Source organism: Rhinoderma darwinii, chromosome 12 (assembly GCF_050947455.1).
Source record: "Rhinoderma darwinii isolate aRhiDar2 chromosome 12, aRhiDar2.hap1, whole genome shotgun sequence".
Taxonomy (NCBI): Eukaryota; Metazoa; Chordata; class Amphibia; order Anura; family Rhinodermatidae; genus Rhinoderma; species Rhinoderma darwinii.
In genome coordinates, this window is record NC_134698.1 from 81,382,255 (window position 1) to 81,391,377 (window position 9,123).

A 9,123-nucleotide genomic window follows, 5' to 3' on the forward strand; every position below is an offset into this window, starting at 1 on the left:
AGAGGATAGACGTGTGCTTGTGAGCTCCCTGTTAGGACTATGCATGGCTTCTGACCCAGGTGGAGGGGAGGGGTCCTGGGCTGATGATCCTGGGTAAGCCCAGAGTCTGGAGTTTGGCCTGCAGCATGGAGATGGTGGAGGTGATGATCTGGAAATGGTGGCTGGTGAGTCAACTGAATCTCACGATGTTGGTGAATTGTGCACAAAAATGACAAAGAAAAATATCTTTAAAATGGAAATGCAAGTTCGCAAATTGAGAACTGAAATTAACCAAGAGACTGATCCAAAGGCAAAGCTGATGAAATGTGAGTGTCTGGATGTTTGCACACGTGAGCTGGTGATATTGAAGGAGAGATTGCAGAAAGAATCATGCACAGTACCCAAAATAAAGAACTGGGCAATTGAGAACAAAAGGGAGACCAGAGCCCAAACTGTGAAGAGAAAAAATATCATTGCAAAAAAAGACACTGACTATAAGACTGTGTATAATATTGTGGAGCAGGGAAATCCTGGAAGATATGAGTGTGCGGTGGCTGGAGGATCACAACTCTCATCATGTGTGGGGTCTGTGCAATCAGCCAACACAAATGCTGCTAAAGCTGCAGAGAAATGTGTGCCAGCTGACGAGGGGTTAACTGCAGTAGACTCTATGTGCTGTACTGATGAAGTGAATGCGAGTGGCACTCCTGGGAGTGAGCAAGAAAGTGCCTCATGTCCTGATATTATAAGTGAGACCTCGCTCAGCGCGGTGATTGACAGTCTGATATCGGATGAACCAGCGGCACAGGCTGAGGCGGACATTGCAGACCCTGTTCTGGAGGTTCAGCCGTCCGCAGTGTCAGTGAATGGAGTGCAGGTCACACAGCGATCAAGAGCAGACACAGGAGGATCTGCAGTACAATCAGCTGAGGAGAGGTCCAGTCCTGACCCACCTGCTGACAGACCTCAGTACAGGAGACTGTTCTCCAGCGTCACAAGACCGACTAACCCCACACCTCAGAGGAGGAACGCGGTCAGAATCAGGTACTCAGGACCAGAGGAAAACCTCCCTTCCAGACTCTACATTGGGAAAGTTTTGTTGAAGGAGTTTATGAAGTTTAAAGCTTCTGAGGTGTTCGCTCTGATCCACGTTCCCTCCAGCAGGAATTATGACATCAGTTTCAAGCTGCAATATAGTCTAGACTTGTTCTGGAGTATTTATAACGATACAAAGGAGCACGCGATGTGGGAGCATCTACATGTCATCCAGCTGACTAAACCCCAGGTAGTCACAGCCACCGTCCTGTTCCAATCTGAGGTGGTGGCTCTGGCAGATTTGCAGCACTGGTTGAGCAGATATTGTGAGGTGAAGAGACTGCCAACAAAGATCTATGATGAGGAGGAGATCTGGAATGGAGGATATTCTGTCAAGATCCAGCTGGTTCAGGAGAATGGAGTGACCAGACATCTGCCGCACTCCTTCTACCTGGGCTCGGAGAGAGGCGTATGTTACTACCCTGGTCAACCGCGACTGTGCCATAGATGTTGGGGCAGACACCTGGCATTCAACTGTTCCCGTATTAAGTGCTCACTATGTGGTCAGTTTGGGCATGTGAAGGATGATTGTACAGGACCTGTCATCTGTAACCTGTGCTTAGGACCTGGACATACATTCCGGGAGTGTCCGCATGCAGAACATAATAAAGAGGAGACCTTTAAAGGAGCCATGGAGGAAGAGCAGGAGGATGTCTCCATATGTGTAGATACAACCCCAGAACCTGGAAGCCCCAGCGATGATGTGAGCCGAAGTACCAGAGATCGTGCTCCAGAGACTAATGTCCCATCTGTGGATGCTGCACAAGTGTCACCAGCCACTGAAAATAGAGGTCATGCTAAAAGCAAAATATCCAGTCACTCCGTCACCAATACATCTAAACATCTGCCCAACACCAGTAAAGAACCAGCTTATCCAGCCGCAGCGAACAGTAAGGAACCAGCTGATCCAGCCGCAGCGACCAGTAAAGAACCAGCTGATCCAGCCGCAGCGACCAGTAAAAAACCAGCTGCGCCAGCCGCAGCGGCCAGTAAAAAACCAGCTGGGCCAGCCGCAGCGACCAGTAAAAAACCAACTGATCCAGCCGCAGCGACCAGTATCGATGAGGAGGGATTTCAGACGGTTAAAAGGAGAAGTAAAACAGATGATTCTTCTAGGAAAAAAATCACTGCTGCAAAGAAATCACCGGAGACTCCAGTGCTGGCGATAACTGGGGGACGTTACTGTGCGCTGGGAGAAGATGACCAGGAAGAAGAAGCAGAGATGGAGCAAGTCTCCTCACACAACCCAGATGACGAACCTCAGGATGAAGACGCTGACCCCCCAATGTCCACCAAAAGATGGGGTGTTACAGGACATAGCAGTGGAAGAAGGAAAAAAAGTTGGAAAGATCTGTAACCAAGATGAGGCTGAAAATCACCTCCATCAATGTGAACAGTGTGAAGAATAGGAGCAGGCGGCAGGCGATATTCCAGCGTCTGTCTGACAACAAAACCAATGTCATCTTTATACAAGAGACTTATCTACAGAGTAATGTCCCTGCAGTCACCACATCTAGTGGGACAGTGAAGCTCTTTGCTGCTGTATAGAGACTTCTACCCCGAACTCCGTTTATACATATAGAGGTTCACTATATGTCATAAATGTGGTGACCGTGTACCCTCTGTGGTGTGCGCGATGCTGCCCGGTCACCAATAAAGAACTCCTCTCCTGTAATACTGTCTAGAATAATATCATGAAAAATAGTTGAAACAATCTATACTGGTGCAATATTCATATATTATGGTTTGTTTAATGATTGTGATGTTATTAAGAGACAAATGTTTATTTTCTTTATCTGTTATGAGTGTATTGCAAAGGTATTGTAATATTTTGTTGCAAGTTTTCAAATAAAAAAGATAATTATGGTAGTTATATTCTTGTATATAGGGGGTAGTATTATAGTAGTTATATTCTTGTATATAGAGAGCAGTATTATAGTAGTTATATTCTTGTAATTAGGGGCAGTATTATAGTAGTTGTATTCTTGTATATAGGAGCAGTATTATAGTAGTTATATTCTTGTATATAGGAGGCAGTATTATAGTAATTATATTCTTATATATAGGGGGCAGTATTATAGTAGTTATATTCTTGTATATAGGAGCAGTATTATAGTAGTTATATTCTTGTATATAGGAGCAGTATTATAGTAGTTATATTCTTGTATATAGGAGCAGTATTATAGTAGTTATATTCTTGTATATAGGAGGCAGTATTATAGTAGTTATATTCTTGTATAAATGGGGCAGTATTATAGTAGTTATATTCTTGTATATAGGGAGCAGTATTATAGTAGTTATATTCTTGTATACAGGGGCAGTATTATAGTAGTTGTATTCTTGTATATAGGAGCAGTATTATAGTAGTTATATTCTTGTATATAGGAGGCAGTATTATAGTAATTATATTCTTATATATAGGGGGCAGTATTATAGTAGTTATATTCTTGTATATAGGAGCAGTATTATAGTAGTTATATTCTTGTATATAGGAGCAGTATTATAGTAGTTATATTCTTGTATATAGGAGCAGTATTATAGTAGTTATATTCTTGTATATAGGAGGCAGTATTATAGTAGTTATATTCTTGTATAAATGGGGCAGTATTATAGTAGTTATATTCTTGTATATAGGGAGCAGTATTATAGTAGTTATATTCTTGTATATAGGGGCAGTATTATAGTAGTTATATTCTTGTATATAGGAGCTGTATTATAGTAGTTATACTCTTGTATATAGGGGACAGTATTATAGTAGTTATATTCTTGTATATAGGGGGCAGTAATATAGTAGTTATATTCTTGTGCATAGGGGAAGTATTATAGTAGTTATATTCTTTTATATAGGGGGCAGTAATATAGTAGTTATATTCTTGTGCATAGGGGAAGTATTATAGTAGTTATATTCTTGCATATAGGGGGCAGTATTATAGTAGTTATATTCTTGTATATAGGAGCAGTATTATAGTAGTTATATTCTTGTTTATAGGAGCAATATTATAGTAGTTATATTCTTGTATATAGGAGCAGTATTATAGTCGTTATATTCTTGCATATAGGTTGCAGTATTATAGTAGTTATATTCTTGTTTATAGGAGCAGTATTAGGGCAAAGCCACACGTGGCGGAATTGCTCTTGAATTCCGCTGCGGACACTCCGCAGCGTTAATCCGCAGCGGGGCCGTTTCTCCATTGACTTCCACTTCTATTTAGTAGGGTTCGTTTAGACGATGCGGAAAATTCCGCTGCTGAGCATAGGCTGCGGTGCGGAATTTGGTGTCCGCAGCATGCAATGGCTGTTGCGGAGTTGTGGCGGACTGGTTGCGGACTCATGGCGGAATTTCTCCATTGACTTCAATGGAGATTCTAAATTCCGCAATGAAGTCCGCAGCTGTCATGCACATGTTATGTGTGCTGCGGATGCGTCTTGCTTTTTTGACATGACATTTCTTTATTCTGGCTGGACCTATGTATTTCTAGGTCTACAGCCAGACTGAGGAAGTCAATGGGGCTCCCGTAATTACGGGAGCGTTGCTAGGCGACGTCAGTAAATAGTCACTGTCCAGGGTGCTGAAAGAGTTAAGCGATCGGCAGTAACTGTTTCTGCACCCTGGACAGTGACTACCGATCCCAATATACAGCAACCTGTCAAAAAAATAGAAGTTCCTACTTACCGAGAACTCCCTGCTTCTGTCTCCAGTCCGGCTTCCTAGGATGACGTTTCAGTCTAAGTGACGGCTGCAGCCAATCACAGGCTGCAGCGGTAACATGGACTGCCGCGTCATCCAGGGAGGTCGGGCTGGATGCCGAAAGAGGGACGCGTCACCAAGACAACGGCCGGTAAGTATGAAATTATTTTACTTTCACTAGGGAAAGTGCTGTCCCTTCTCTCTATCCTGCACGGATAGAGAGAAGGGAAGCACTTTTACCGCAGTCCGCAGCAGCTAGTCCGCATCAATTTACTGCACATTTTGGGCAGATCCGCCGCAGAATCTGCAACGCAGATTCTGTGCGGCATTGATGCGGACAGTTGCGGAGGAAATCCGCCACGTGTGGGCATGCCCTTATAGTAGTTATATTCTTGTTTATAGGAGCAGTATTATAGTAGTTATATTCTTGTATATAGGAGCAGTATTATAGTTGTTATATTCTTGTATATAGGGGGCAGTATTATAGTGGTTATATTCTTGTATATAGGAGCAGTATTATAGTAGTTATATTCTTGTATATAGGGGGCAGTATTATAGTGGTTATATTCTTGTATATAGGAGCAGTATTATAGTAGTTATATTCTTGTATATAGGGGGCCGTATTATAGTAGTTATATTCTTGTATATAGGAGGCAGTATTATAGTAGTTATATTCTTGTAATTAGGGGCAGTATTATAGTAGTTATAATCTTGTATATAGGGGGCAGTATTATAGTATTTATATTCTTGTATATAGGGGGCAGTATTATAGTAGTTATATTCTTGTATATAGGAGGCAGTATTATAGTAGTTATATTCTTGTATATAGGGGGCAGTATTATAGTAGTTATATTCTTGTATATAGGGGCAGTATTATAGTAGTTATATTCTTGTATATAGAGGGCAGTATTATAGTAGTTGTATTCTTGTATATAGGGGGCAGTATTATAGTAGTTATATTCTTGTATATAGGAGCAGTATTCTATTAGTTATATTCTTGTATATAGGGGGCAGTGTTATAGTAGTTATATTGTTGTATATAGGGGCATTATTATAGTAGTTATATTCTTGTATATAGGGGGCAGTATTATAGTAGTTATATTCTTGTATATAGGGGCAGTATTATAGTAGTTATATTCTTGTATAGAGGGGGCAGTATTATAGTAGTTATATTCTTGTATATAGGGGCAGTATTATAGTAGTTATATTCTTGTATATAGGAGGCAGTATTATAGTAGTTATATTCTTGTATATAGGAGCAGTATTATAGTGGTTATATTCTTGTATATAGAGGGCAGAATTATAGTAGTTGTATTCTTGTATATAGAGGGCAGTGTTATAGTAGTTATATTCTTGTATATAGGGGGCAGTATTATAGTAGTTATATTCTTGTATATAGGAGCAGTATTATAGTAGTTATATTCTTGTATATAGGGGGCAGTATTATAGTGGTTATATTCTTGTATATAGGAGCAGTATTATAGTAGTTATATTCTTGTATATAGGGGGCAGTATTATAGTGGTTATATTCTTGTATATAGGAGCAGTATTATAGTAGTTATATTCTTGTATATAGGGGGCCGTATTATAGTAGTTATATTCTTGTATATAGGAGGCAGTATTATAGTAGTTATATTCTTGTAATTAGGGGCAGTATTATAGTAGTTATATTCTTGTATATAGGGGGCAGTATTATAGTATTTATATTCTTGTATATAGGGGGCAGTATTATAGTAGTTATATTCTTGTATATAGGAGGCAGTATTATAGTAGTTATATTCTTGTATATAGGGGGCAGTATTATAGTAGTTATATTCTTGTATATAGGGGCAGTATTATAGTAGTTATATTCTTGTATATAGAGGGCAGAATTATAGTAGTTATATTCTTGTATATAGGGGGCAGTATTATAGTAGTTATATTCTTGTATATAGGAGCAGTATTCTATTAGTTATATTCTTGTATATAGAGGGCAGAATTATAGTAGTTATATTCTTGTATATAGGAGGCAGTATTATAGTAGTTATATTCTTGTAATTAGGGGCAGTGTTATAGTAGTTATATTCTTGTATATAGGGGCATTATTATAGTAGTTATATTCTTGTATATAGGGGGCAGTATTATAGTAGTTATATTCTTGTATATAGGGGCAGTATTATAGTAGTTATATTCTTGTATAGAGGGGGCAGTATTATAGTAGTTATATTCTTGTATATAGGAGCAGTATTATAGTAGTTATATTCTTGTATATAGGGGGCAGTATTATAGTAGTTATATTCTTGCATATAGGAGCAATATTATAGTAGTTATATTCTTGAGGAAAAAGATACTTGATCCAGCGCTAACTTTGTTAAAAGGAAATGATATTCCAACTTTAATAGGGAAAAATCGTAAAAAATCCAATATATTAAGGGGTGGCTGCATAAGTTGTGTGCCTATGCGTTTTGGACAGTGCTCCTGTCCTTACTCATGTGTCCCTTCACTTATCCTTTTTCACCTGTACCATTCATAGAGCGTGGAGAGACGCTTCTGCACTTTGAGCGTGCTGTTGCTATGGCAAATGTACGACGCCCGGGAAGTATCATGCAGAAGTCTAAGGGCACGTCCAGACGTGGAAGAGTTTTTCCCGCTGCAAATGTTGGGGCAGATTTGGGGCAATTACGCAACAAATTTGCTCCAAAATTTGCATATTTGACAGATAATTCAGACGTTGCAGAGATCACAGCGGACTTGCCACAGATTTCAGTTTTTGTATTGCAAAGGCTGAAATCCGCAGTGAAATTCCGCTTCTTCTCCGCCACAGACAGTGCATGCTGGGAGGGAAAATTCTGCACCGCAGCCTATGGTCCGCAGCGGAGTTTTCCGCAACGTCTGAACTAACTTGCCTAAAAATTTATTGAAACAAATGTAAAAAACGGCCGCAGGAGAATTCCACTGCAATTCCGTCACGTCTGGACGTGCCCTAATTCTAGTTCAATTTCTAGTTTTGGGTTTTAACAGGTGTTTGAATGTAAACAAGAATTTTCCCATTCACTGACATCACTTGGACATGTTTTCAAATGTGAGCAATCGAAACGCGTAAGTAAATTAGAAGGTATAAGAACTTTGCATTGTACAAAGTGACAGTAGCCAATAATATAAACTATTCTTATCCCTCCGGACTATGTTACATGTCATTATGACACCACTGTAGACTGTGCCGCTTCTTATAATTAATCCTGTATTTTGCTGCACACATTTCGAATTAGCGGACACCTAGGAGAGCGGGGGATGGGAGAGGAACCTGTTTTAATATAAATTAAAAAAAATAAGAACTCGGTGTAATACTCTAGTTTAAAACTTTACTGAGGCAAACAATACAGCTCTGCGAGACACCGGCAGGAGAAGGCGAAACGTCTTTTTAATAGGGAAGCCATTTAAAAACATTTTTATTTCGTGTAATAATTCTCCCGCTGCTCGAGTTACATTTATTAGAAGGGAATGGAGACGTCAGCCGCGTTCTCAGTGTTCATTAGATGTGTTTAGAAAAGTCATTAGAAGAGCGCCAAGCAGCTAAGAACACGTATATGCAACTTACATGGCGCTGAGGGGGCGGGAATTGAGTGCATTCTAAAAAAATTGGATAAAATTGTATTTTGAGACCCATGCCATAGATTGCAGCTCCCACAATTCCACGCTGTGCAGCACTTCTTTATTTTAAAGAATTCTTTAGCCTTGTTCATACTGATCCTACTGGTTCATGAATATAATGCAAGAACTATAGAACTGCCAAGGGACTCAGAGGGTAGTGGAAATATATAACAAGGCAGATTGATATTTTATCAGGATCTATGGAAAGCTGGGTGACCACCCTAATGGGCACTGGAATGTCTTGGGTTTGTGGTGGTCACCAAGCGTCTGTTTTTTTATACTGGAGGAATATACTTTACAGAATATACAGCTGTGTGTGCGCTTATGTGTATGTTTCTGCATGTGTATATCTGTGTGTAGACAAATATATATGTGTGTGTGTTATGTATATTATAGTGTGGGGTATTTTGTTTATTATATTGTGGTGTGTGTATTATATTGTGTGTGTATTATAGTGTGTGTGTTTGTGTGTGTGTGTGTGTGTGTGTGTGCGCGCATTCTGTGTGTGTTATATTGTGTGTGTATTATATTGTGCGTGTATTATAGTGTGTATTATATTGTGTGTGTGTGTGTGTGTGTGTGTATTATAGTGTAATATAGTGTGTGTGTGTGTGTGTGTGTGTATTATACTATGTGTGTATTATAGTGTGTGCGTGTGTGTGTGTGTGTGTGTGTGTGTATTATATTGTATGTGTATATATATATATATATATATTGTGTGTGTATTATAT